Raw genomic sequence first — 25699 nt, forward strand, 5'->3', positions numbered from 1 at the left:
GTAGGTGTACGACATGATGATTTGATACGCCCATATCATGGGTGATTACAATGACTTGATCATTATAAAATGATCATTATAGCAAGTCTAGTTAATTTCCATTACCACACACATAGTTATAATTTGTTTTCTTGAGAACTTTTTTTTTTTTTTTTTTTTGGGACATAGAGAAAGAGTGGTGAACGCATGGGGGTGGGTTGGGGTAGGGGCAGAGGGAGAGAGAGAGAGAGAGAGAGAATCCTAAGCAGGGTCCACACTCAGCACAGAGCCTAAACTGGGGCTCGATCCCACCACCTGAGCTGAAATCAAGAATCGGGCACTTACCTAACTGCGCCACCCAGGTGCCCCGAGATGAGAACTCTTAAGATCTACTCTCTTAGCAACTTTAAACTATAGGATACAGTATTGTTAACTAGAGTCACCGTGCTGTGCATCAGATTCCTGGGATTGACTTAAAACTGGAAGTCTGTACCTGTTGACCACCTTCACCCATTTCGCTCCCTACCCGCACCCCAGCTTCTGGCAACCACCGACCTGTTCTCTGCATCTACGAGTTCAGCTTTTTTAGATTCCACATATAAGTGAGATCATACAACATTTGTCTTTCTCTGACTTATCTCACTGAGCATAATGCCCTCAAGCACCCTCCATGTCGTCACAAATGGCAGGGTTTTCTTCTTCTTCCTCTTTTTTTTTTTTAGAGTGGAATAGTATTTTATATATATTTTATATATAAATATATATATATTTATATATAAATATATATATTTTAAATTTTTATTTATTTATGATAGTCACACAGAGAGAGAGAGAGGCAGAGACACAGGTGGAGGAAGAAGCAGGCTCCATGCACCGGGAGCCCGACGTGGGATTCGATCCGGGGTCTCCAGGATCGCGCCCTGGGCCAAAGGCAGGCGCCAAACCGCTGCGCCACCCAGGGATCCCTATAAATATATATTAAATATATATGGTATTTAATACTATATACTATATATAGTATTTAAAAAATATATATATATATAAAATTTTCTTTATCCATTCATCTGCTCTTGGACACAGGTTGTTTCCATGTCTTGGCTATTGGAATAAAATGCTGCGGTGAACATGGGGGTACAGATATCTTTTCAAGGTAGGGATTTTTTTGGGGGGGATAAGTATCTAGAAGTGGGATTGCTGGATTATATGGTAATTCGATTTTTAATTTTTGAAGAAACCTCCATAGTATTTTCCACAACAGTGGCTCCAGTTTGCATTTCCACCAACTGTGTACTAGGGTCCCCATTTCTGCATATCCTCACCCACACTTGTTGTGTCTCGCTCTCTCCCCCACCGTCTTTTTATAGTAGCCATTCTACCAGATGTAAGGTAAAAAAGTTTTTTTTAAGGTAAAATATTTTGAATGCTGGGCAGGGAGTGACTTTACGCTGAGGGTGCTAGGGAGCCATGGAGTGTTGTAAAGCAGGAGGGAGTGACTCATGAGATCTGTGTTCTAGAAAAGAACCCTGGCTGCAGTTTGGGGGGTAGACTGGAGATGAGACATGGGCCATTTGAAGGACAAGGCGCTAATTCGAGATAGAGGGGCTAGCAGGGCAGGGACCCAGGGGTGGGTGGATGGAAATGACAGTATCGAGGATGCAGAATGGAGAAGGCTCAAGGGTAATTATTTCCTGGGCAGATGTTAGCACAGAGAGGCAGAGGTGTTCTGGTCACTGGTCATTTAGCAGGTCATCCTCCTGCCCTCAGCATGGGCTACAAATACAGGTCCCAGGAAAGGACTGTGCCACTGCCCGGGTGCTGGGAATGTGGACGAGACAAGGATACCAGAGCCACGCATAGGGCCCCTTCCTACGTGCTCAGTGGTTTGTGGTGCACATGACCCGCATCTGATCCTCCCTCATCACACTCCCATGAGGAGGGTGTAAATATTAATAGGCATGGCCTGCGGTGTTGGAATTTAGGCTGGTGGCTACATTTGGGGCGGAGAAAGAAAGGGAGCAGTGATGGAGGCTGAGAAGGGTGGGGTCTGGGAGGCCGACAGTGTTCCAGTTCTTGCCCCAGATAGTTCACGCGTGTGTTTTCCTTGTCCGGCTCGCCCCTCTGTGCCTCCAGATGTTGTGCATTCGCTTTTTTTCCGTAAGGGTTTTATGCCTCAACCAAACGTAAAGACATAAGAAATACGTTATACGCGTTGAACAAAAAGACAAAGCATTGGGTTAAGTTTTGAGGGGGTCAGGGGCACCCTTAAGGTTCCGTTAGGAGGTGAAAGAGCCCAGCTGGGCACCCAGGAGGGCCCAAATCTGGAAACTTGGTTCTGGTCTTGGGTGGGGGGGGCTTTCACTCGAGCTGCCCTTCCCCGAGTGACCTGCAGGGGGAAGCAGAGAGCAAGGGACGCACCCAAGGGGTGGTGGCCAGAGGCGCCCGCGGGAAGGGGGCGCTGCGGTCACAGGCTGCCGGCGCGGGGTGCCGACCCGCTGAGCCCCTGCAGGACTGGGCTCCCCCAGGATGTCAGCTCTTAGCCCATTTTACCAGGGGACCCTGAGGGCCTGGGAGCAGGAAGGAGTCTCCCAAGGGGCAAGTTAGCCTCGCAGGATTCCCCACCCCACCTCTGGGTCCCCTACTCTAGCCCCAGCTGGGAAACTTGAGCTGCATTTCCCAGCTCTGAGGGGGCCAGGGGGCACTTGAAGGTCAAGAGTAGGATCCAGGATGCCCAGCTGACCCCTTAGGAGCGAGCCCTTCTGATTTCACTGATGCCCAGCCCAGCTCTGCTAGGAGGCAGGGGGAGGACGGAGATGAGCATCACAGCATGGTCCAGGGGGTGAGCCAAGCTTCCCTGAATGAAGCATCCAGGCTTCTCCCTGTGGGTGGGCACCCAGCACCTCCTGCATAAAGGGGGTGGGTGGGGGGAGCGATGCCAGATGGCACCCTTCAGGCCAGGTGTCCTGCAGCTCATCTCTTGACTTTTTGAATTTCCTGACTTACAGGGCAGGAGCAACAGGGGGAGGCTTCTGAAGCTGGACACCCATGGGGCTCCATTCTCCCCCACCCCCAGAGTGCCCCATGGGCAGAAGGCAGAGGATCCAGGGTCGCATAACCGCCCCCCTTCCTGTGTGCCTGGCTTTCTTCTTGTTTGCTAGCAGTTAACTTTAGCAAACACAACCTAGGGGAGGCAGGTGGGAAGTGCAAACCCTACAGCTGCCTCCCACACCGTGTGACCCTGGGGCTCTGTGGTTGCCTCTCTGAGCCTCGCTTGTAAACTGGGGAGGCCGAGCCCCATTTTGCCAGAAAGCAGCCTCTTGTGTGAAATGAAAATGCCCCACACGGGCCTGGCACACAGAGGGGGCTCGCTCTCCCCAGCAGACCCCGTTCGGCCAGCTGGAGCCTGTAGTGGTGAGAGCCAGAATTTAGGGCTTTGCCTATATATATATATATATATATATATATATATATATATATATATATTTTTTTTTTTTTTTTTAAATTGGGAGAGGGGTAAATCCCCTATGCAGATTTCCAGATAATTCACCTCCATCAGCTCAGTGAGAAGAACACCACCAACAGTGATAGGTCACCACCTTGAGGGTGTATACCCTTCGTGACATACGCTGTGACGATATGGCTCTTCTGCTCTGTGTGGTTTTCCTCTCCAAATGCACAACCCTGTTCTGATCATGAGAAAAACAGCAGACAGATCCTGATTGAGGGACATTCTATAAGTACATGACGAATGCTTCTCAAAACTGTCAGGATGATCAAAACAGGGAAAGTCTGCAGAACCATCCCAGCCCAGAGGGAGCCAAGGACACATGAGGATTCAATGTAACGTGGTGTCCTGGGTGGGATCCTGGAAGAGCAAGAGGACATTAGCAACAACTGAGGAAATCCTGATAAAGCATGGACTGTATGTAGTTCATAAGAGCACGTGAGCATTGGTTGGTTACCTGTGGCCAGTCCCCATGGTAGGTGTTTATAATCGGAGAAGGGGACGTGAGTCTGTACAACATACTGAACCATACTCAGAGCCTCCGAGTTTCAAGTCTCTTAAAATTCAAAGGTTGTTAAGAATATTTTCCAGGGTGGCCATGAGACTGCTAACTTCTTATTTTCACTAAGGAACACATTAAAAACCTCACCCAGACATTACCTGAGACCCCCAACTGTTTCAGAAAGGGAAGGATGTTCACTACAGCGGGAAGGCCTCTTGTCTCCAAAGAAAGAATGAGAGTGGACAGGGAGTGAGCCCAGGTTAGCAAAGAATTGAGACTCCTCATTTTTCTCATCTTGCCAAGGACCCTTGAGAAGTTGAGGGCTGTCATCCGCCCTGGAGCACGAGGGCAGAGTGAGAGATGGTTAATAATGACCATGATTGAGAACAGCAGCCACCCAACAAAAGCAGGGGTGAGGTTCTGTAGTGCAGGGTGATACGGGAGCCGCGATGGGTGGCAGGGACAGCCGGGTGACTGATTGTTCCAGTTTGCTTGGGACTGAGGGGATTTCCTGGGCTCAAGACCTTTGTTTTATAACTGAGACAGTTATAAAAAATAAAATAAAATTGAAAAAAACTGGGATGGTCTTGGGAGAGCTGGGTTGGATAGTCCCACCTAACCAAGCAGGTGGTCGGGGTGGGGGTAGGCGAGAGCCTGCCCATCAGGCTTGTCCTATCCTTCAGTAGCTGTCCCCAACCTCCTAGAAGGGGAAAGGCAGGGCCTGGGTGTCCAGATCTTGTGATTACTATTATTTGTTTATTTATCTTTTTTTTTTTAAGAAGAAGGTAGAAAGTTGTTTTTTTTTTCAAACACAAAAACTTCCAAGTTTCAAATGTGGGCAGCTGATTCAAACAACTGTGGAATACTTTCCAGGCCAAACCAAATGGTGCATTCCATGTTGGCTCCCAGGCTGCCAGTTTGAGACCTCTGGGAGTAACTCTGATTTGCGTCCTTGAGCTGGTCCTGTGGCACTTCTGAGCCTCAGTTTCCCTGACTGTGAGATGGGAACCATTTTGCCTCCCATAGGGCAGTACGATCTGTCTGCAAGGCAAGTGCTCAGGCTGACACATAGGAAGCTCTCAATCAACAGGAGTTAACAAGAAAACACACCAAGTGGCAAAACAGGACTGTCCATCACCAGATGAATGGATAAATACAGTGTGGCCCATCCATAAAGTGGACTATTATGCAGCCTTTCAGAGGAACGAAGCTCTTACACCGCTATAACACGGGTGAATCTTGAAATCATGATGCTAAGTGGGAGAAGCTGGTCCTTAAAGATCATGCATCATACAATTCCATTTATAGGAGATGTTCAGAACAGGCAAATCCATAAAGGCAGAAATAAGCCAGGGGTTGCTGGTGGGGTAGGAGGAGTTGGCAATTGCCCAGAGTGAGGGCAATTGCTAATGGGTATGGATTTCAGGGAAGGGCAATGAAAATGTTGGAGAATTGATGGTGGGGATGGTTGCACAATTCTGTAAAAAGCCACTGAATTGCACGCTGTAGATGGGCGAGTTGTCTGGTATGTGAGTTATATTCCAATGAAGCTGTTGAAGAAAAGCCAACAGGCCATGAGCACAGTTCCCCTCCCAGCCCTGCTCCAGCTCCCTGGGCCTTGGTTCCCCACTCAGAGAACTCAGGTGTTGGATCGGGTACGTCCTGAGTGTGCATCCAGCCCTGACAGATTATTTTATCATAACAGATGGTCACATAGTCACCAGGGCCGCCTGCCCACCGAGACCCGGGATAATGTGGGCCATGGGTGGCCCGTGAGCTTGAAAGCGTGTCATTCCACCCTTGTCTGACAGGCCGCAGAGACTAGGAGCCAAAGGGATCCCAATGGAGACAGGCAGATGTTTGCTGTTGGCAGTAGACATGTCAACAGATGTGGCTCAAGGATTTGCAAGCCTTTGTTGCCTGTTTACCAAAATTCCCTCAGTGAGGTTCACCTTCAGCTCACAAAGGGGGTGGGCAGGGTGGGTTGGCAGGGGTGAGGACAGTGCTGCTTGGCTTGGACTCAGGGATGCCTGGCGCTGATGTCCACTTACCTGCTGTGTGGCCTGGGGCAAGTCACTTGACCTCCCCTGAGCTTCAGATTTTGCAAATCTGAAAGGGATGGTAATGGGTAGAGAGCCCTCCGCGTGGTGGCAGCACCACATAGGGACCCCAACGGTGGCAGCGCTTCTGACTCCTGAACCCCTCTAGAGCTCAGTTTTTCTGTCTGTAATCTGACAGGGTTTATCTAGAACAGTGGTTCTAGACCGATTTTACACCCCCCAACCCCGGGAGACATTTTGGTTGTCACAACTGGTGAGGGGTAGGAGGGGAAGTGCGGCTGACATCGAGTGGGTGGAGACCAGAGATGCTGCTAAACATCCCACGGTGCACAGCCCCCCAGCAAAGGAGGATGGGCCCCAGATGTCAATAGGGCCACTGCTGGGAAACCCTACACTGAGATCACCTCTAGATTTCCCTGCAGCTCTAGATGATATTTGGGCTTGCTCTGCATTGCCTCGTGCTGGGAAAGGCATTCTGGGCGCGCAGTGTGCAGCCCCCCACCTGGGCCCAGAACCCCTCCTTATCTGGCCTCAAAGAGCCCGCTCAGCCCAGGGCCAGCTTCTTGCCTGCTGTGGGACGGCTTTCCCTGCTTCACCTGGCCCACCCCACTGCCGCATCAGTCCCCTGTGGGGAGGGGACAGGATCCTTCCTTCAGTGATGCAAGAAAGGTGCGCATCGGCTGCCAGGGAGGCTCCATGGGCCACGGGTGCCCGAACCCCACTTGCAGAAGCTGGAGCGTTGTCCTGTCCAGCGCTCAGGTGAGTTGTGCTTTCCTTGGCAACTCCGAGACCACCAGGCAGTGGGCACAAGCCCTGGTGACAGCCCTGATCACCAGCTCGGTGTTCTCGGGGGGCCCCCCCAGGCAGTTTCCAGACAGTTACTGCCTAATGATTCTTCACTTCCCCAAAGCATGGAGCTCTCCCTCACTTTCCTTCCCTGCCTCCCAGGGTGACCACGGGGGCATTAGTAGTGACAGCAATGCTCACTGATGAGGAACACCTGTACGGCCCTTGCCATGTGCCCCACATGGCGCTAAGTGTCACATAGGTACGCGCCCACTCGCCTGATTTCACGAGCGCTTAGAGGGGGTGACCGTGACTCCACTTTACAGATGAGAAAACCAAGAGACAGTTTCTTGTCCAGATCCTACCGTTGCTAGGTCCTCCCCCCAGATGGGGGTGGCTTTTTAGCTCGCCCCCCACGTGCCCAGGTGAGCTTGTGCACACAGGCCAGTGCCCCAGAGGGTCCCATTTTCTGACCATCTCAGAGGATCAGAACCTGGTGGACTGAAGGCTGGTGGCGTGACAGGCCTGGAATTCTGGGCTCTTGTGCTCTCTTGGCCTAGACCTTTCCCAAGAGGCCTGGGAAGAGGAGAGGACACTCCTCCAGCCCCAGCACATCCGAGCCGCCAGGCAGGGCCCTAGTGTGTTACCTGCCCCTGTGCCTCAACCCCTTCTGGGACCAGCACGCGAATTGTGTGACTCCATTGATACGAAATGTCCACACTAGGTAAACGCGTAGAGATGGGACGTCGGGGTAGTGGCTGCCCAGGCCGGGGTGAGCGGGGATAAAGGATAGAGAGGTGACAGCTAAAGGGTTCCTCTTGGGGGTGAAGATAATCTAAAATTGACGGTGGTGATGGTTGTGCAATTCTGTGAACAGGCTAAGCACCATTGAGTTGTAAGGCACCAGAATTGTACCGGGATAGAGCTGTTTAAAAAAAAAAAAAAAAGGTTCTGAGACTCTTGGGCTGAGCCAGGCCCACTTTCAGGGTATTTTTTTAAATGTTACAACTTGGCCTCCAGGGGGCTGTGTTTGGCTGGTGAAAAATCAGGGCAGTTTTATTCCTGTTCTGTGCTGTGTAGGTAGGTAAGTTCCCGTATCTGCCTTGCTCACCTCTGGCACCAGCAGCATTACACTTGTGCCCTGCCTGCTTGTCTAGTTGTCGGGGTGCCCTGGCTGGGTCCCCACCGGTCTCCAAGACTATCCATCTGTCCAGCTCTTGGCATCAGTCCCAGCCTTATTTCACTCTTTAAAAGGGGCTCCCCGGGTGGGGGTGAGGTCAGGTGGGGCCAGTGCAGGAGACTGTGCATAAGGATAGAGGGACCAGGTGTCCCCCTGCTGGGACAGCCAGAGTCCCTGAAAACAGCCTGGGGCAGGAGGGACAGGAAGAGGAGGTAGAAGGGGAGGAGGAGTGGTGACTTGAGCCCAGAGGCCTGGGCTCCCACCCTGGAGGAAATACAGGGAGAGTGGGAGAAACACCCCGCTTCTTGCACGGGGCCTGGGGAAGGGGGCAGGCTTGATTGGACTGACGGAGCGCAGATTGGGGAACGCGGGGAATGTCCTGAGAGCCCTGCTGGACCAAATGGCCTCTCAGGGGCAGTGAGAGGGGCACCAGCATGAGATGGGGCACGGGGCGGGGCACCGGGGTGGCAGTGGTGCTCAGCACCTCCTCTGTCCTATCCCCTGAATGGGAAGGTCACCAACTTCTCAGCTTTGACTCCCCGTACCCCCCTGGGGTGTCACTGGCCAACAGCCTTCAGGTCCCATTCCTGCCCCATTGTGTGCAGATCAGGTCACTGGGTCACTCCCTTTGGGGTTGATCTGATAGAGGGGCCCCAAGAGTAGGAGGGAGGCAGGGAGGGGTGGCTGAGTCCCATGTCCTTGGCCTGGAGGTCAGGGCATGTCACCTACCTGCCTCTGCCCGACTGCGCAGAAGCCAAGAGTCTCAAGACCAGCGAGACAAGGAAGGAGGCAGCTGGGTGCAGAGGGGATGTGCGGGCTCTGGACACGCGGGGCGCGCACCCCCCTGTGGCAGCCCCCAGCTGTGGGCTCTGTGCCCGTGGTCACCGGTACCCAGCCTCAGATCCCTCAGATCCCACAGAGGGGAGGTGTGGCCCCCAGGAAAGGCAGCCCAAATCTTGCAAGTTTGTTGTAAAAACACTCTAAAGGTGGTGATGTCGGCAGCCCGGGTGGCTCAGCGGTTTAGCACTGCCTTCAGCCCAGGGTGTGATCCTGGAGACCCAGGATCGAGTCCCACGTCGGGCTCCCTGCATGGAGCCTGCTTCTCCCTCTGCCTGTGTCTCTGCCTCTCTCTGTGTGTCTCTCATGGATAAATAAATAAAATCTTAAAAAAATAAAATAAAATAAAGGCAGCGATGTGTTCTAAGCCCGGAGCACGAGGCCAGGCAGTTCAGGTCAGTCTGCAGCTCCAGGCCCCCCAGGATTTTGGGCAGCTGGGCGACCCAGGGCAACGCACTCAACCTCTCGGAGCCGTGTCTACATCTGTGCGGTGGCTGTAACCATCCTGCCCATTTCGCGGGCTGCGGGCCACGGATTAAGTGGCGCCCAGGGCAGCGTAGGCGCCTCCTGCACCCAGCTGTTCTTGGAATCGTGACTCAGTCCTGCCCCCTCAGCCCCACGGGATGTGGGTCCAGACCGCCCACCACAAACCAGTCCTGTCCTGTCTGCAGGTGGCTTGCCTGCTTCCTGCCTCCCCAGCAGGGTATAAGGTATAGCTGAGCTGAAGTGGGAGGGGGGGAACCCGATTGCCTGGTTTAGGAATGCACCCGCCCCTGACTCAGCAGCTAGGATGCAGCTTCCTGTCCTGCTGGGGCTGGAGGCAAATCAAAGAGGAAGCCTTCTATTTTCTCTCTTTTTTTTTTCTTCAAGATTTTTATTTATTCATGAGAAACACAGAGAGAGGCAGAGACACAGGCAGAGGGAGAAGCAGGCCTCCTGTGGGGAGCCCGATGTGGGACTCGATCCTAGGACCCTGGGATCACGACCTGAGCTAAAGGCAGACACTCACCCCCTGAACCACCCAGGCATCCCTAAAAAATTAATTTTTAACAACATATTTGATTTAGTCCAATATATCCAAAATAATAATGTGTCAACACGTAATCAATTTTTAAAAAATATTCCTGAGGTATTTGCTGTCCTCTTTTTGTTTGTGTCTCTATAGCAAGTCTTCAAAATCGGGTGTGTGTTTTACAGCGCATCTCGGTTCTGACCAGCGTTGTTTCAGCTGCTCAGTGGCCACATGTGGCCAGAGGCCACCACGTTGACAGCTCTAGATGCCGAAATTTCCTTGTAAGGAGAGTTAGTTTTTTTTTTTTTCCTTAATTTTACACTTAGGACCTGCAGTGTGTATCTGGTTCTTGCCCTTCTTTTGTTCTGTTCCTTCTTGGTATGATCTGATTTTGATGAGGACTCGATAAAGCTGATCTTTAAGGTGAATCTTCTGTCTCTGCCCATACTTCAAGTGTTTTCTTTCTATTTTATCCTTTCCTCTTTTAAAAAAATACTGTCCTCCAATATTTTATGGTGAAAATGTACAAACATGTAGAAAAGTTGAAAGAATTGTCCAGTGAACAGCCATGTACCTATCACCCATATTATATTTTGTTATATTTGTTGTATCACTTGCCCATCCATCCATCCTTGGGTCTCTCCATCCTTCCCTCTCTCCATCCAACTATCCATCATCCATCCATCCACCCTCCATCCTTCCATTTCTCTCTCCCTCCCTTCATCCTTCCATCTCTCCATTCAACCAACCATTCATCCATCCATCATCTACCCATCCTTCCATCTCTCCATCTGTCCATCCATCACCCATCTACCCACCCTCCATCCTTCCATCTCTCCATCAATCCATCCATCACCCATCACCTCCATCCACCCACCCTCCATCCCTTCATCTCTCCATCCCTCCATCACCCACCACCCACCATCCATCCCTCCATCTCTCCATCCATCTATCCACCCATCCCACCATCTTTCCATCTATCTTGCCTTCTTATCTTTTTGATGTGTTTCAAAGTAAATTGCTAACATCGGTACCCTCTCCTTGAACACTTGGGCATGTTTTTTTTTCTTTTTGTTTTCGTTTTTGGCATGCATTTCAGTAACTAGAGTTGAGTATTCAGGATCTTTTGCAATACCCTCCTCCAAAATAAAATACACAGCTTACAAAAGAAGCTAGCTAAATATATCTACAGTGACAGTCATGGGATATAAAAATCCTTGTGATTCCTGTTGGTGACAGAGTCATAGGCCCGTGGGTGTTGCTACAGTAGGATTTGAAGTTATATACTAAATTTCAGTTGTAGGCTGGTGAAGTAAGATGCTATTTTTTTTCTATCCAAATCCACAGATCCTCTGAATTTGAGGACCTCTAGTCATGAAGCCCAAATAAATCCTGCCATTACCATGTAAAGCTACCAAGAAGAAATACTGAGCATTACTGTGTGCATTATCTTATTTAATCCATGAGGATAAAAGAAAGATGTCTCTCTACTCATGACACATCTGACATCAAATATGTGGGGATTACCCCACCCAATTCTCCACACACCAACTGCGTATCCCCTGATTTAATTCAATTCTGACCTTGACCACCTGGAGTGAACCCCACAGCATAAGGGCTCAGTCCCACAAGACTATCCTACCCTACTTCAGACACCAGTCACAAATATCAGATCCCCAGAGTGTCCCCACTTCTGTCTAAAGTGGCTGCAACTGAGGATCCTCATACCCCACCCCAACCAGCTTTGATATTTTGCTGACACAGCTCACAAAACTCAGAGACACCTCCATTTACCAGTTTATCATAAAGGATATGATAAAGGAAACATATGGACTGTGGACCACCACATGAGGAAGGACATAGGGTGAATGAAGTCTGGGAGGGTCCCGAGCACAGGAGCTTCTGTCCCCGTGGAGCTGGGGTTTCGCCACCCTCCCCGCACATGATTGTGTTCAATTTGGAACCTGGCTGAAGCCTTATCATTTAGGGATTCTTTTAAAGATTTTATTTATTTATTCATGAGAGAGGCAGGGACATAGGCAGAAGGAGAAGACTCTATCCCAGGACCCCAGGGATAGATATGACCTGAGTCAAAGGCTCAACCATTGAGCCATCCAGGTGCTCTAGGGAATTTTCTGGAAGCTTCATCAGGAAGGCATGATGGATCATTAACTCAATCTCCAGCCCCTCTCCCCTCCCTGCAGATGGAGGATGGGGCTGAAAATTCCTTCTAATCATGGCTTAGTCTTTCGGAAGAGCAACTCCCATCCAGGAGCCCACCAAGAATTACCTCCTTAGAACAAAAGACACTCCTAATCACCCGGGAAATTCCAAGATGTTTAGGAGCCCTGCAGACTATGGTCTAGACTGCCAGGGAAGCCAGCCAGCTGGGGCACAGATCCCACCTCCGCAACCTCAGGGCGAGTCACTCAGCCTCTCTGTGCCCGCTTTCCTCTTCTAAAAATCAAGATAATAGAACCCAGCCCAGAGGGTTGTTGAGAGGACTGAGTTAATACCCGTGAGCACCTGGAAGCCTGGCGCACAGGAAGTGCCTTGTAAGTGTTCGCCACGATTATGGTCTAGAAACTGCGTTCGTGCCAGGAACCTGTCAGGCGGGGTTCCATCCCCGGGGCTGCAGGCCTGGCCCGAGAACATGGGTATCCCGCCACCTGCAGGGGAGCACCCCTTCCCCCCCATTCCTGCTTCTTGGTGGCACTTGTGTCCACAATGCGGACCTGATACCCCAGCATGGGTCAGGTGCCCATGTCCTAGCTGCCAGGAGCCTGGTGAATGCAGGGCGGCCGTCTCCAGGTGTCCCAGGGGGAAGCAGAGCTTCGGCCTCACTGAGCCCCCTAAGGGTGAGAATTTCTCCAAGTGTGGGAAGGGCACAGCCCAGGCTCCCACGGATGGTGCTCCTCTCGTCCTCCTCATATGCAGGTGAGCAGAAGGAGGCTCTGGGAGGAAAAGGAGGATGGCCAGCCGGCGATGGAGGCCCTTTCCTACCTCCTGCCTCCCCTATAAACACCCAGAGCCTTTGTGCGGCCCAGAATCCGCTCTGGCCCCAGGGTGGAGATGCCGGAGGCGGCCCACAATGCAGGCCTTGAAGGAATAAAAAGCCTGAAGTCCCAGATCAGAAATGCCCTTTGTTGTCCAGCAGACAAAAGATTTCAGTCCACGGGGTCATGAGTGGGACTCTGAGGGCCAGAGGGGTCCCGTGGGGGATGCTGATCCCCCATCCGAGGATGGAGGTGGGAGTTGCTGCTGCAAGTTGGGATTGTGGTCTGTGCTCCGGCCCAGCCTCATTCCCCACTTTGGGGCCTTCTGTCCGCAGGGAGAGGGGCCCCAGGCTGTGCTCCAGGGAAGGGCAGCGCAGCGGGGGGGGAGTGGGGTGTCTGTGGTCTAACAGAAACCAGCGCGTGTGGGACGGGGTGTTGTAACCCGAGGGATGACACAGGCTCTAGGACGGGGTAGGCTCCCCGGGGCCCCCTTGACGGCCCCCGGATATGTCCTGTGCACAGCTGGCCCTGGGAGGGTGGGCGGGAAAGGGAGGCACTGAAAGGGGAGCGACCCAGACGGGGGGGCTGGCTGGAGGGGCTGCATGCACACATGTGGGCACATGTGTGGGCACGTGTGCGCTCCTGTCTGTGCACCTGACTGTGCATGATGCTCCCACGTGGCATCTGTGCATGCACACTTATATGCTGAATCTCTCTGCGTGTGTACGTGTGTGTGAGCATCTCTGTGTGTATGCACATGTCCGTGTGTGTCTGTCGGCATGTAAGTTTTTATCTGGGATTGCATGTATCCCCCTCTGTGCGTCCCTGTGTCTTGGTAGGTAGCCTCGCGCCTACCTGTGGTCTATGCTGGTAACCATAGCACTTACCCGGACTTCCTGTGCGCCAGGCTTCCCGGGGCCTACATGCATCAACTCAGTTAACCCTCTCCACAACTCTTTGGGGTGGGTACTCTTATCTCGATTTTCAGAGGAGTGGAGCGAGGCACAGAGAGGCCGAGTGACTCCCCTGAGGTTCCAGAGGTGGGGTCTGAACCCAGGCAGGCTTCCCTAAGTCGGCCCTCAGGGCTCCACCTAGACAAGCGGCCCCCCGGGGCTGTGTTCACCTGTGTTCCATCCCAGCGAGATGTGCACATGGGGGCAGGGGTGTCTGCACACCTGTGTGTGTGGTCAGGCATGTGGGTGGGCGGGTTTGTGGTTCATGTGTGTGTGTGCATGTGTGTGCACATGTGCTCGCACCCCGAGTGGGGGCTCCAAGAGGAGCCTGTGGGCACCCGCACCGCCCACCCTTTCTCTCTAAGAGCAAATCTTAGGGAAAGGCAGCCCCAGGAATTCCCCTGACCCAGGGTCTTCCCACCCCCCACCCCCACCCCCACCCCCCATCTTGGGCCCTCCCACCCCCACCAGGCCCCTAGCTGGCCTTTGTTCCCTCTGCTGTGGGAATCCTGCGGAATTCTAGGCATCTGCTTTTTGAGGGTGAGGGGCGGTGGAGGGCACAGACTGGTCACTTGCAGAGGCGGACTCTGCCCTCCGAGGGACCAGGGCTGGCGATGTTTGCAGAACCCAAAGCAGGGTCTGGGTGACACCTCCCTTGGGCCTGGAGCCTTGCTGGCAGGAGGCTCCATCTGGCTCTGTGGGGCCTCCTCCAGGACAGGCTGGCCACGGGACCCCACGTGCTGGGTCACAGGGCCAGAGGAACTTAGGGTCAGAAGGGGAGGTGGCGCAAGATGCTCTGGGTCTCAGAGTCAGACACAGCATTTGTCCTGAGCTGGGACCTTCTGGAGCCTCAAGGCCTCCCTGGGCTGCTTCCTCTTCTGTAGAGGGTTTTCCAGCAGGACAGGAAGGCTGGTCGCCCTCTGTCCCTGCTGGTTCTTGTGCTTCCACCATCCCCCCCACCCTACTGTCCTCCCTGGCTTTCTCAGCACCCGTGGAGGGGGCAGCTAGTGACTCAGCCCTTGTCTTCTTGCTGCACCTGCAGTGGGTGGATAGTGATGAAGTTTTGGAATATAGGTGAGGTCCGGAGCCGATGACCAAGAAGGAATTCTTGAGACATCTTTGGTATAAAATGGTGGTTTTATGAAAGCAGGAGGACAGGATCCGTGGGCAGGAAGAGTGGCCGCCCTGGGCCTGTGAGGGGAGGCTGCTTATATACCTGGGAGTTGGGAGGGGTTTGAGGATAGTGTACACTCTAAGGAATTTTGGAAGCAAGGTTTCCTGGACCTTGAGGGGGCTAGCTGTTGTTGGGAAAAGGTCACTTGTTACCGTCCAACAGGACCTGAGTCATGAGACCCTTCAGGTGTGTATCGGTGGGCCGTGTGCTTGGGGGACGATCGCCAACACGAATCTTGTGGGTTTAGAGATAAAGGGAAATTTCTAGAGGAATTTTTTTTAATGTTAAAACAGACTTACAGGCTCCTGAGGGTCAGGCTAAGATTGCCTTTTGCCCTTACCGAAGTATGAACATCGAGGCAGTTGAGTCCGTAGACAAATGTCCCTCTGCCTACTTCAAGGACTTGTCAGAGTGCTGCCCCGGGCTCGTGCCTTGTCCTCCGCTAGCCCTGTGTTCCCCCTCAACAGTAACCCCTAAAAAAAAGATATGAACCCCAGGACCTGTGAATGTGACATTATTTGCAAACAGGGTCTCTGCAGAGGTCACCAAGTTTAGGATCTCAAAATGAGATCATTCTGGATTTTGGGTGGGCCCTGAACCCAGTGACGGAGGTCTGTAAGAGGAAGGAGGGAGGGAGGATTTGGGAAGGAGAGGCAGAGACACCCCTGAAGACTTCTGGCCTCCAGACAGGGCAAGGGGAAGTCTCTGTTGTTTTTGAGAACCTGCTGCGCCGCCCCCACTGCCTGCCCTGTGCTGTGCTTAGCCCAGGGCAGCCTATTTATTCTCTTCTGTTCTGGTCCTGGTCCCTATTCCTCGTTCCTATTCCACAGGCAGGTGACTTTCACCCCATTAAGCCTTATCATCCACAAATGTAAAACAGGGACATGATTAAAAAAAACTTATTTAGACATTGCTGGGCCAAGCCAGGTTGGTGGGGAGCAGCAGGGAGCACTGTCACTGTCGCCACGGTGACTGCTGTCCCTGGGAGGTTCCTGTCGTCCACCCCGCAAAGGCAAGGGGATGTTTTAATTTGCTGGGGAGGGTGTACACAGTAAGGAAATGTATCTTGGAATGTGTGGCTGTCACACACCGTGGTCACCGTTGGCTTGGAAGACAGTGTCACCGGTTCCTGGTGGTGACGGGCACAAGTGCCACATAGTTCATGGTGGCATCTGATTGGCCACTGGTGGAGGGGCCGCGCACCCCACTCACTGGCTTTCCTGAGCATCTGCATCGTGTCTGGCACTGTGGACGCAAGACCACCAAGCCGGAGGACTCTCCTCAGGGTGCTCAGTCTTGTTGGGGAGGCCGGTGGACAAGAAGAGTGACGGCATAAGGTGGGGAGGTGGGGGGAGAACAGGAAGGAGGGCCAGGGTCAGGAAAGGCTTCCTGGAATCAGGGGAGGCCTGAGGCCAGATCAGAGGACAAGTAGGCCGGGAGTAGGTAGGGGAAGGCGTCCCAGGCAGTGAGACCAGCAGGTCCAAAGGCCCAGGGGCAGGAGTATGTGGAACAATAGGGACTCATCGGTATTCTGAGCAGCCAGGGCAGAGGAGGCGGGTCATGGTGAGCAATGAGGTCCAAGAGGTCTCCCCCAAGAGCTTGACCTATGACCAAGGGGCTGGGCTTGTCCCCAGGGCCTTGAGCATCATCAAAGTGATTCTGGTTCAAGGCTGAGGCCGGGCTTCCTATGTCTCTTACTGAGTTCCTTCTGTTAGTACCCTCCCACCCCGGCCCCCCGCTTTATGGGCCAGACCTGACTCACATGCCAATGCTTTTCCATCCAGGTGGATCAAGAATGGGAAGGGAAGTGAGGACTCCCAACACAGAGAGGTGTAGACACCCCAAAGACTGGGGCTCTGGTAACACTGGACACATAAGGAGGGTCAGTCAGTGTCTTTGGGTGCTGGGAAGGGCTCAGGAAGACGCTCTACATACACACAGACACACACACACACACACACACACACACACACACACACGGTGACTGATTCTAAAACTTGCACCTCCGCCCACCAGACCTGAGATACTCAGAGACTGTGCAAAGGCGAGACTTTGGGGGCACCTACCACACACTGGGCTCTGGGTGGAGGAGCATCTAACACACAGTCTTGTTTTATCCGCGCTGCAGCCTGCCATCTACACACCACCGCAGCCCCAGTCGGGACTCGAACCCAGTAGTTAGCCTCAACCACTGCGCCGTGCTGACACTGGTGGATCCCTCCCCACCCAGCTGCAGCCGACTGAGGAGTCCCTTCCCTGCAAGCAGGTATGTGGTCCCAAAGAAGAAGGAGGGAGCTGGAGCTGCCCAGATCCTGTTTACCAGACTGCAGCGTGCCAGCTGCTGTGAGCAGAGGCGGCCAACAGCTGCCTCTCCCACCCCTTCCCCGTTCCCCCATCTGCAGCCCAAAGGGAATGACATTCCCCTCTTCCTGAGAACCTCCCCCTCAAAAAGCCACGTGCACCCAAATCCCCATCTCAGGCTCCGTTTCTAGGGGACCAAACCTAAAGATGAGATCATGTCTGATTTCCCCAGTCTAGAATCTTCCCATATGGTCCCCGTCCTTCCAGAAAGATCTCTCACTTCCTTGGCTTGGCCTTCGAAGCCATTTCTCATCTGCCGCCCTGCTGACCTCCTCCCCCCACCCCTACCCCCTTGCTTCCAAGGCCCTGTGCTTGCCCACCACTCGGTGAGGACAGGCAAGACCAGCTTCTTTGGACACTTGCTGCTCCCTCCCCAAAGCATCGCAAGCATTTGTTGGGTGCTGATGTGGCGGCACATCCCATAAAATGTTTTCTTGGAGCTTTAGAAAACCCAGTCCGTTCCCAGAATTCCGAGCTGGAGGAGAAAGGAGCGATGGCACAGACATTCTTTTCATAGGAACATGGGAAATCTGGGGTTGCTCCGAGTGTAGCAGGTTCTCTAGGGCCACACCAACTGTCGGGCTGGTTGGGGCCCGGATGAGTAATTGTTGTGAGGCGGAATAACCTGCTTGAGAAATGAACTAGTTCTTAATTTGGCTGTTGATTCATCACCAAAGAATGAGCGGTATTTCCCCCCTCCCTCCAATCTGCTTCAAAGAGCAACTCTGTTTTTGTGTTTGAAGGTCTGTGTTTGCCTTCGGCCGGGGGAGAATCAACAGGCCTTGGGACATTAGTCCAAAGCCCAGTACCTTAGTCAGGACTCATCCAGCTGCAAAGAACCGAATCCCACTGAGATTAGTTTATGCCAAACAGAACCTATTGTTTGGTGTCGCTGAAGAGTTGGGGACGGAACAGCTTCAGGCACGGCTGAATCCAGGGGCTCAGGTAGGGTCGTCCGGTGCTGTCTCCATCTCTAGGCCCTGCTTCCCTGTGTGTTGCCTTCATTCTCAGGTGGGCTCTCTCCACCTGCTGGCAAAGATGGTGCCCCTCAGCCCCAGGCTTCTATCCCACCAGCCTGATAGAGATTTCCTCTTCAAAAATTCTAGCAACACTCTCGGGGTTGAGTCTCACTGGCTCTGCGTGGGTCCCATGCCCATTACTGGAGCCGTCACTATGGCCAGCCTTGGTCATGTGTATAACTTGGCCCCCGGCGCCTGGGGTGAGGCTGGGAAGAAGGGAGTTTTGGCAAAGATGTTGGTGAGAGATGCTGTCTACACCCGGAGGAGGCATCTACATCATAGGGGGTGGAGGCTGGCTGTCCAACAGAGGCCTGTGGCCGTGGTGGGTGGGTGGGGGCTTCTGAGTGGCAAAACCCTGCCCCCCTGGCAAAGAGGCTCGGATTCCAATTTTGTCAGACTTAGAACAGTTAAGCAATGAGATCATTCTCGCAAGTCTTATGAAACAAATTCATACCATTAGCTGGGAGCAAGTCCTAAATTCTAGAACTTGTCTCAGTCAGCTCCATCTCTAGAACTTTTAGGGACGTGGCTAAGCACATAGGATCTGGAGTCGATCCCTTGGTAGGAACCCTGGCTCTGCCACAGACCAGCCGTGCGACCTTGGGACAGTCACCCAACCTCCCTGAGCCTCCATTCCCTCATCTGAATGATGGAAGCCGGACATTTCCTGCCCCACGGGACCCCTGCGAGGATTGCGCGAAGCTCTGAGCGCTTGGGTGACGTGCCCGTGTTCTCTGGGCGAGGGTTGGCACCAGCTTGGCTCACCCCACCTTCTAGGCTCATTCTGTCCCCAGCGCCGTCATCGCACAGGGCCGTGCCGACCTTCATAGAGTCTCATCCACTGCTTTGCTTCCTCCCTCTAAGCCCCGAGCATGTTCCTCTTCTGGCAAATTCCTAGAACCCTCACTGTGGAACTGCATGGGGTGAGGGTTCTGGGAAACTGATTTCCAGCATAATTGAGTGGATGCAGCACCCTTGTCCCCTGCACACCCCCACCCCCAGGTCCTCCGGTCAGAGCCAGGCAGCTGGGGACCTCGGCTCCTCCTCCCAGAGGCCGCTCATCTCCTTCCTCGCTGGTCTCCAGCAGAATTCCAACAGGGTGAGGGTGGAAACTTGGCTTCCTAAGGCCTGACCTCAAAATTTGCAGGGTCACTTCTGCTGTGTTCTGCGGGTCACAGCAGGTCACCCGGGCCAGCCGGGATTTGAGGGATGAGGAAACAGATTGCGTCTCTTGATGGTAAAAGTCACAAAATACTGTGACCATGTTTGTCAATCATAAGACACCTACCGTCATTATTGGAAGTTTGTTATGATAAATATATTTATGGACAATGACAGTGAATTTAAAGGGAACCCCCCCCAACTGAGATGTGCAGTGCACAATCTGTGCAGCTGTCAGGATGGCCCTGTTAATGCCGTGGGATTCTGTGTTCTCGCTGAACCTCGCTGTGGTAGGCATCTGGAGCTTTTGAATGCCCAGTGCGCAGCACTCCTTTTGGGGATAGTCACTCCCCATCCATCCCCACCTCTGTTTTAGTGGGGCCGACCCTCCCAAGGTCCAGGTGGGGGCATGCAATCAGGAACTCTATCATTCTAACCATAGGGATTGGGCAAAGGATGGGTTTATGATCCATGCTTGGACCAATGAGATTCATAGGTCTTTTGCCAAAAGGGTTAGGAAAAAGGTTCTCTGTTTCCACCTTTTTTGGGTTGCTTGGCTGATTGGAGGCCTGGAACTGCTGGAGATCATCTTTGCAATGAGAATGAGAATGAAGCAGTCAGAGTGGAGAGCTGAGCCACGAGATAGAGAGGGAGAGAGGGAGAGAGAGAGAGAGAGAGAGAGATTCCTGATGACAACATTTAGACTCCTCGATCCAGCCATGCCTGAAGTCCTTACTGTGGACTTTCCATTTACAGAACCCAATAAATTCCCTTTGGTGTCAGTTACTATCCCTTGCTACCAAAAGCCATCTTAATGATACGATGCTCTATGGCTATTTGGGTCACAACGAGGATTAAATGAGCTGACGACATATATGGAATGCACGGCTCATGGGGGCCCGTGAAAGGCAAGCTCCCAGGTATCTCTCTTCTCCTCCCCTCCAGTGGATATAGCTCCGACCTAAAACCTACTAAAAGCATTAAACCCATTGAGAACAGGCATGGATGGGTTTGGCTGGTTGTGGAACAATAAACGTGCAGAAGCAAAACTTCACACTGCCGTCTGCACCCTCGACACCCCGTGTTCTTAATTTAAATTCTGAAAAGGCGACAGAGAAGCCACGGCTGTAAATAACCGCATGAAATGATGCAAAAACAATCTCAAGAGACACCCTTTGTGTTTTCCCTGCGAGAGGACAGCCGTGGGGCAGTGCGGAGACATGGAAATCTGTAAAGACGGTCTCCTCCATCTGCTCAGGATTAAAAAGAAGTTCGCAAGTGTGAGATCTACAAGTGGCTCCTCTCGTGACTGCCTCCTCCCCTCCTCCTCCCCCTGCTCCTCCCTCTCCTCCTCTCCCTGCTCCTCCCTCTCCTCCTCCCCCTCCTCCTCCTCCTCCCTCCCTCCTCCTCCCCCTCCTCCTCCTGGGGGTGCTCCAGCTGCCCTGAGTTTGTTTTTCCTGGGCCTAAGCTTAGATGTGGGGCAGGGCGGGGTGGAGGGGGTCCTGGGATCTGTCCCCACCCGGCAAGTCCAGGGAGGCTGCAGGCGGCTCCAGGGTCTGCGTGTTGGGAAAAGCATTCCAGCTGATTGTTTACTCTGTGTCTGCAGCCACGGTGGCCACGCCAGGGCCCCTCCAGATGCTTCCAGCTGGAGCCCCATGAACAGGCCCTGCGGCCTGGCCCACCAAGCGCACTCAGGCTGCGGCCTGGTTGCCAGAAGCGCCTCCCCCAGCCAAGCCCCCCACTGCATGGCTTTCCGCGCCCCTCCCCGCCTGCCTGCCACCAACGGCTTTGAACCAGCAGGTCAAGGACCAGAGCCAGCCCACAGATGCGTTTTGTTTTGTTCTCTTTTATTTTGTGTTGTTTCTTTGGAGCTGGCCATCAAAGCTCCGGAGGTTTCGCAGGGAACTGTGGATACCGGTTTGTCTTGACAAGGTGGGAAGGTCTTGCAGTCCTGGGCCTGCCGACCTTGTCCTCCCCGCTCCACCCCAGCGGGGGCTGCAGCTTAGCAGCGTTTGGGCCCTCACTCGAGTTTCTGTGGCCCCTGAAGCAGGCTCTGACACCGGGACCTGGGTGCAAGTAGTTTATTAGGGAGAGGATCCCAAGAGGTGATGATAGGGGTGGGGAGGAGAGGGCAGCGACTGTGTCTCTGGGATACTGCTGGGCACCTCTGGGACAAGGCGCAGAGCAGGCCTCAGCTTCCTGCTACCGGAGGGGCCGGGGAACTGGGCTGTTGCCCTGCAGCTCCCGTCTGTCACTGGTTGGGGCTGGATCCGGGGTATTAACCCCCTGGCACTGTCCATCTGCCAAAGAGAAAAACCTCAGGTGGAAAGTCACAGATGGCGAGTCACCCTACACAGATGGAGAGTCACCCTACATGCTGTCGACATGTCCCAGAAAGGGCTGCCACGGCCACACCCTCGAGATGGGCCCTGGCTCTCCAATTTGCCGCAGTCCCCACCACTCCCCATCGCCTGTCTGCCTGGCAGGAAGCCATGCAGGATTCCTTCCTCCTGTTGTCACACTCGTGCGGCCGATTTCCTTCCAGAAGGGAAACCTCCCTCTCTGATCGCATCACCTTCAAAAGCTAGAAAGAGAAAGAGTAGCTCGGAGCGGCCTGTGGTTGTCACTATGCGGGGCGTCTTCTGTTTCTGTCGCTGGCCGAGCTGGCGTCTCTCACACGCAGTGGGAAGCGCCTGTGGCCCTCATGGGATGTTCAAGGGCCCCCGGGGCGCTGGCTTTCACCTGAGGAGACCCCATGGAGCTGTGCCAAGCTCTCAGCCTGCATCGTCTCTCATCCACCCTCACCACAGCCCACCAGAAGCTCCCTAATGCTCCACCCACCAGGATCAAGGGCACTACCTGGGTCCCTTGCTGGGAAGAAAGCCAACTTGTGGTTAGCCCATCCCACACCACAAAGGCCCAGGGGAACCCCTCAAACGTGCTCGGATTCTCCAACACCCACTGGGTGGTCAACAGTTTGATTCCGACAGTCACAGGAGTGGTACAGAGCCCCCGGGTTAAGGCTCAGACCCCCAGCGGCCCCTGCTTCAGTTGTCAGCCTACCCACACTGCTGCCAGCTGGCTACAAACTCGGGGGGTTCCCACGACCCCCCACCCTACCTCTGGTCCCGTGATTTGCTAGAAGGACTCCCAGAACTCAGGAAAGGACTATTCTCACTCTTCTAGTTTATTATAAAGGGTGTAGAGGAACCGCCAGATGAAGAGGGATGCGGGGTCTGGAAGGGCCCTGAGCACAGGGTGAAGACACCTGGAGGCAGCACATGGCGGGGCGGAGGCCGGCTCTCTGAGGCCAGGTTCCAGATTCCAGAATGTTCTTAATGTTCAGCTACCATCGTGTTCCTAGTTCTGCTAGCCTGAACCGCCCAGTGGTCACCTGGCGGCTGAGCCTGCCCATGTGCCACACCTTGGATCTCATTGTCCTCTTCCTTCAGTGTCCTTCCATCTCCTCTGCATCGACCCCTGGCTTCCCCCCACCAACCCAAGCTGCTTCCTCCTGGAAGCCTTCCCTGACTGCTGGCTGCCTCGGAGAGGGGGCTCTCGCAGCAGCCCGGTCTGAATCAGCAAGGGCCCTACCCTCCAGGAGTTGGCAGTCTGTGAATCACGGGTGCCTCTGCAGTGGGACAGGTCTAAACAGGCAGACAAACCAGGCTGTGAGGGCAGTACCCAGATCATTAGGAGAAAGGGGCCCCAGGGACCTGGCGTCTGGCTGCACTGCAGAGTGGGGGTGCCTGGGGTGATGCAGGAGCTCTGGTCTTTCTGCCCCTGTGAGCGTCCTTTCCTCTCTCCAGGGGATCCAAAGATGGAAACAGAACCCAGAGGCAAGACCCTGATTGGCTGGCCCCCTTTGTGGGAAGGGGGCATCTCCGAGTTATGCCCCACAGGGGACAGTTTTTGCAGGGACCACGTGTCCCTGTGCCTCTCCAGGGAGCAGGGATCTGGGGTGATGGGGAGGGGACGCACAATCGTCCAGAGCCACAGGGAGCTCCAGGGGTGCCTGATCACCTTTGGTCTAGCTAGGTGCACCCGTTCCCATGGAGGGATGACTCACCCCTAACGTGTCATTTCAGCCCCTCCTGGCCTCCCCACCCTTCCCAGAGGCTCCAACAGACAGAAGAGTGGGGAGCAGGGGTGAGCAAGTCGGTGGCCAGTTGTGAGCTGGGGCAGGGGAGTGGGGACACCCTTGGGAACATCCCAAGCCAGGGTTCTTCGGGGGCTTGGGATCCAGGCCTTTCCTGCTCTGGCATTGGGCGTCTCTTCTGCGCGTGTCAGTGTCCGCACAGGCCACAGGTGGCCCTACAAGAGGTCAGCCAGCCATTCCCATGGAAACCACCTGGGAGGAGACTAAGCACCCTCCCACCCCGCCCCACCTTCCTTCCTCCTTCTCTACCAGCCTTCCAGAAAACTGACCTGGCCTGGGCCTGAGCATCTCGCCACCCGCCCCCTCACCCTGGCCCCATTACAGATCGATGAGACAACGTCGGAGTCCAAGGTCACTGCGCTCCCAGAAGCCACCGTGTCACAGACCCGGGAAACCACCTGATCTGACTTACTGGAGAGTCTCGATGGTAAATCTGGACCCAGCCAGCCTTGTTTGTGCAAGATTCACTCCTCCGGTTTCGGTGGCGTGGGCGGCGAGATCCTCAGGCTCTGCGGCTGTTCCTCCATCCTCCCCAGGGGCATGTGGCCAGGCTGGGCACCTGCATTCAGCAAAACCTTTTAGCCAGGCCCGGGGGTGATCTCAGAGCCCCCCGGTGGAGGAGGGAGGCCACGGCAGGACGTGTGTGTGTGTGTGTGTGTGTGTGTGTGTGTGTGTGTGTGTTTGGGAGAAGGAGAGAGGCAGCCCTCACTCCTCTACCCTGCCTACGGCTCGGCTGGGCAGCCACTTGGGGGACATGCTCTAATTAGCAGCTGCCTTAATGGCTATTTCCAGGCAGGGGTGGGTGGTGAAGAGTTTTTAGAGGCATGTCCTCCGGAGGTGGGGTTGCTAGATTTAGCAAATAAAAACAGAACGTCCAGCTAAATTGGAATGTCAGATAAATAACAGATAATTTTTAAAAAATATTTTATTTATTTATTCATGAGCGAGAGAGAAAGAGAGAGAGGCAGAGAGAGAAGCAGGCTCCATGTGGGGAGCCCGATGTGGGACTCGATCCGGGGTCTCCAGGATCACGCCCTGGGCGGAAGGCAGGCACTAAACTGCTGAGCCACCCAGGGATCCCGACAACAGATAGTTTTTAATGTAAATATATCCCATGAAATATTTGGGACATACTTATGCTAAAAAAGTTATTCATTGTTTATTCAACATTCAAATGTAACCGACTATTGTCTTTTTTTTTTTTTTTTTTTTTTCTGGTCACCATATCTAGGAGGTAGGACAGCCCACTGATTTTGAGACTCCTACCCCTTTGGCTTTTCCTTCTTCCCCCTCCCCCTTAGATTTCATTATTTGCGTGTGTTTGGTGGGAGGAGGAGCGTGAAAGTATTTTTCAATCTGAACTGATATTTGTGATGAGGTCTTGCTCTGTCCCTGACACGCAGGCTGGCCACCAATTCACATCCTCCTAACTCCACCCAAGAGTGGGACCCTGGCCATCATGGCCAGCTGTTTCTCCTTCTGTGACATCATGGGCCACCTTGAGTGTTGTACGCATTGTACGCAGTTCAACTCCATATTCGAAAATACGACACTTTGCAGTCGTGCAGTGCACATCCTGTACGACCCTATATAGCAACCCTGTTCCCATGTCTGGATTTTGACCACCAGGAGCTTTCTTTCTCTCATTTGCTCCTCTAACTGGGCCGCCCAAGGACACCATCTCGTTGCCCCCAACTCCCTCCATCCAAGGAAAACTCGGGCAACCTGGGAAGGCACTGTAGCAGTGTTTAAAAACAGTTGAGTGCCCAGGCCGTGCACAGAAGGGCTTTTGATTCTCTGGGCCGACCTGACATCTGCTGGAGGGGCACTCCCTTCCCGCTGCCCAGCGTGCGTAAAGAGCTGGATTAAAGATTTCCTGCCTGCCTGCCCGCCCACCACATCCTTTCCCGCTCCTCGGCCTGGCCAACCCCCCAACCTAGGCATAATTTTAGAAACTTAATAAGATGCTGTGCCGCACATTCTTGGCCTGGAGCCTGTGGGGGCAGGTCCTAAAAGAA

The 25699-nt window shown here is 53.7% G+C and overlaps 1 protein-coding gene and 1 long non-coding RNA gene across 4 annotated transcripts in view; one reads left to right on the forward strand and one right to left on the reverse strand.

The window, feature by feature from the left end:
- The first annotated feature begins 18089 nt into the window (after positions 1-18089).
- The window catches only part of LITAF (lipopolysaccharide induced TNF factor), a 61530-nt gene continuing 53920 nt past the window's right edge, over positions 18090-25699 (forward strand). The window contains exon 1 of the mRNA XM_072753848.1: positions 18090-18287. The gene's annotated coding sequence lies outside the window, so the exon portion shown is untranslated. The remainder of the gene's footprint in view (positions 18288-25699) is intronic.
- LOC112923242 (uncharacterized) lies at positions 21349-24428 on the reverse strand. 3 transcript variants are annotated; one of them, XR_003235644.2, is made up of 3 exons: positions 24094-24426; positions 21688-22106; positions 21349-21588 (listed from the first exon to the last, which is right to left on the reverse strand). It is a non-coding gene; the product is annotated as an uncharacterized lncRNA (long non-coding RNA). The 3 variants fall into 3 exon arrangements; XR_012000643.1 differs by having other exon boundaries at positions 21349-21822; positions 21994-22106; positions 24094-24420; XR_003235643.2 differs by having other exon boundaries at positions 21349-22106; positions 24094-24428.

The sequence above is a fragment of the Vulpes vulpes genome, chromosome 3, assembly GCF_048418805.1.
Source record: "Vulpes vulpes isolate BD-2025 chromosome 3, VulVul3, whole genome shotgun sequence".
Classification (NCBI taxonomy): Eukaryota; Metazoa; Chordata; class Mammalia; order Carnivora; family Canidae; genus Vulpes; species Vulpes vulpes.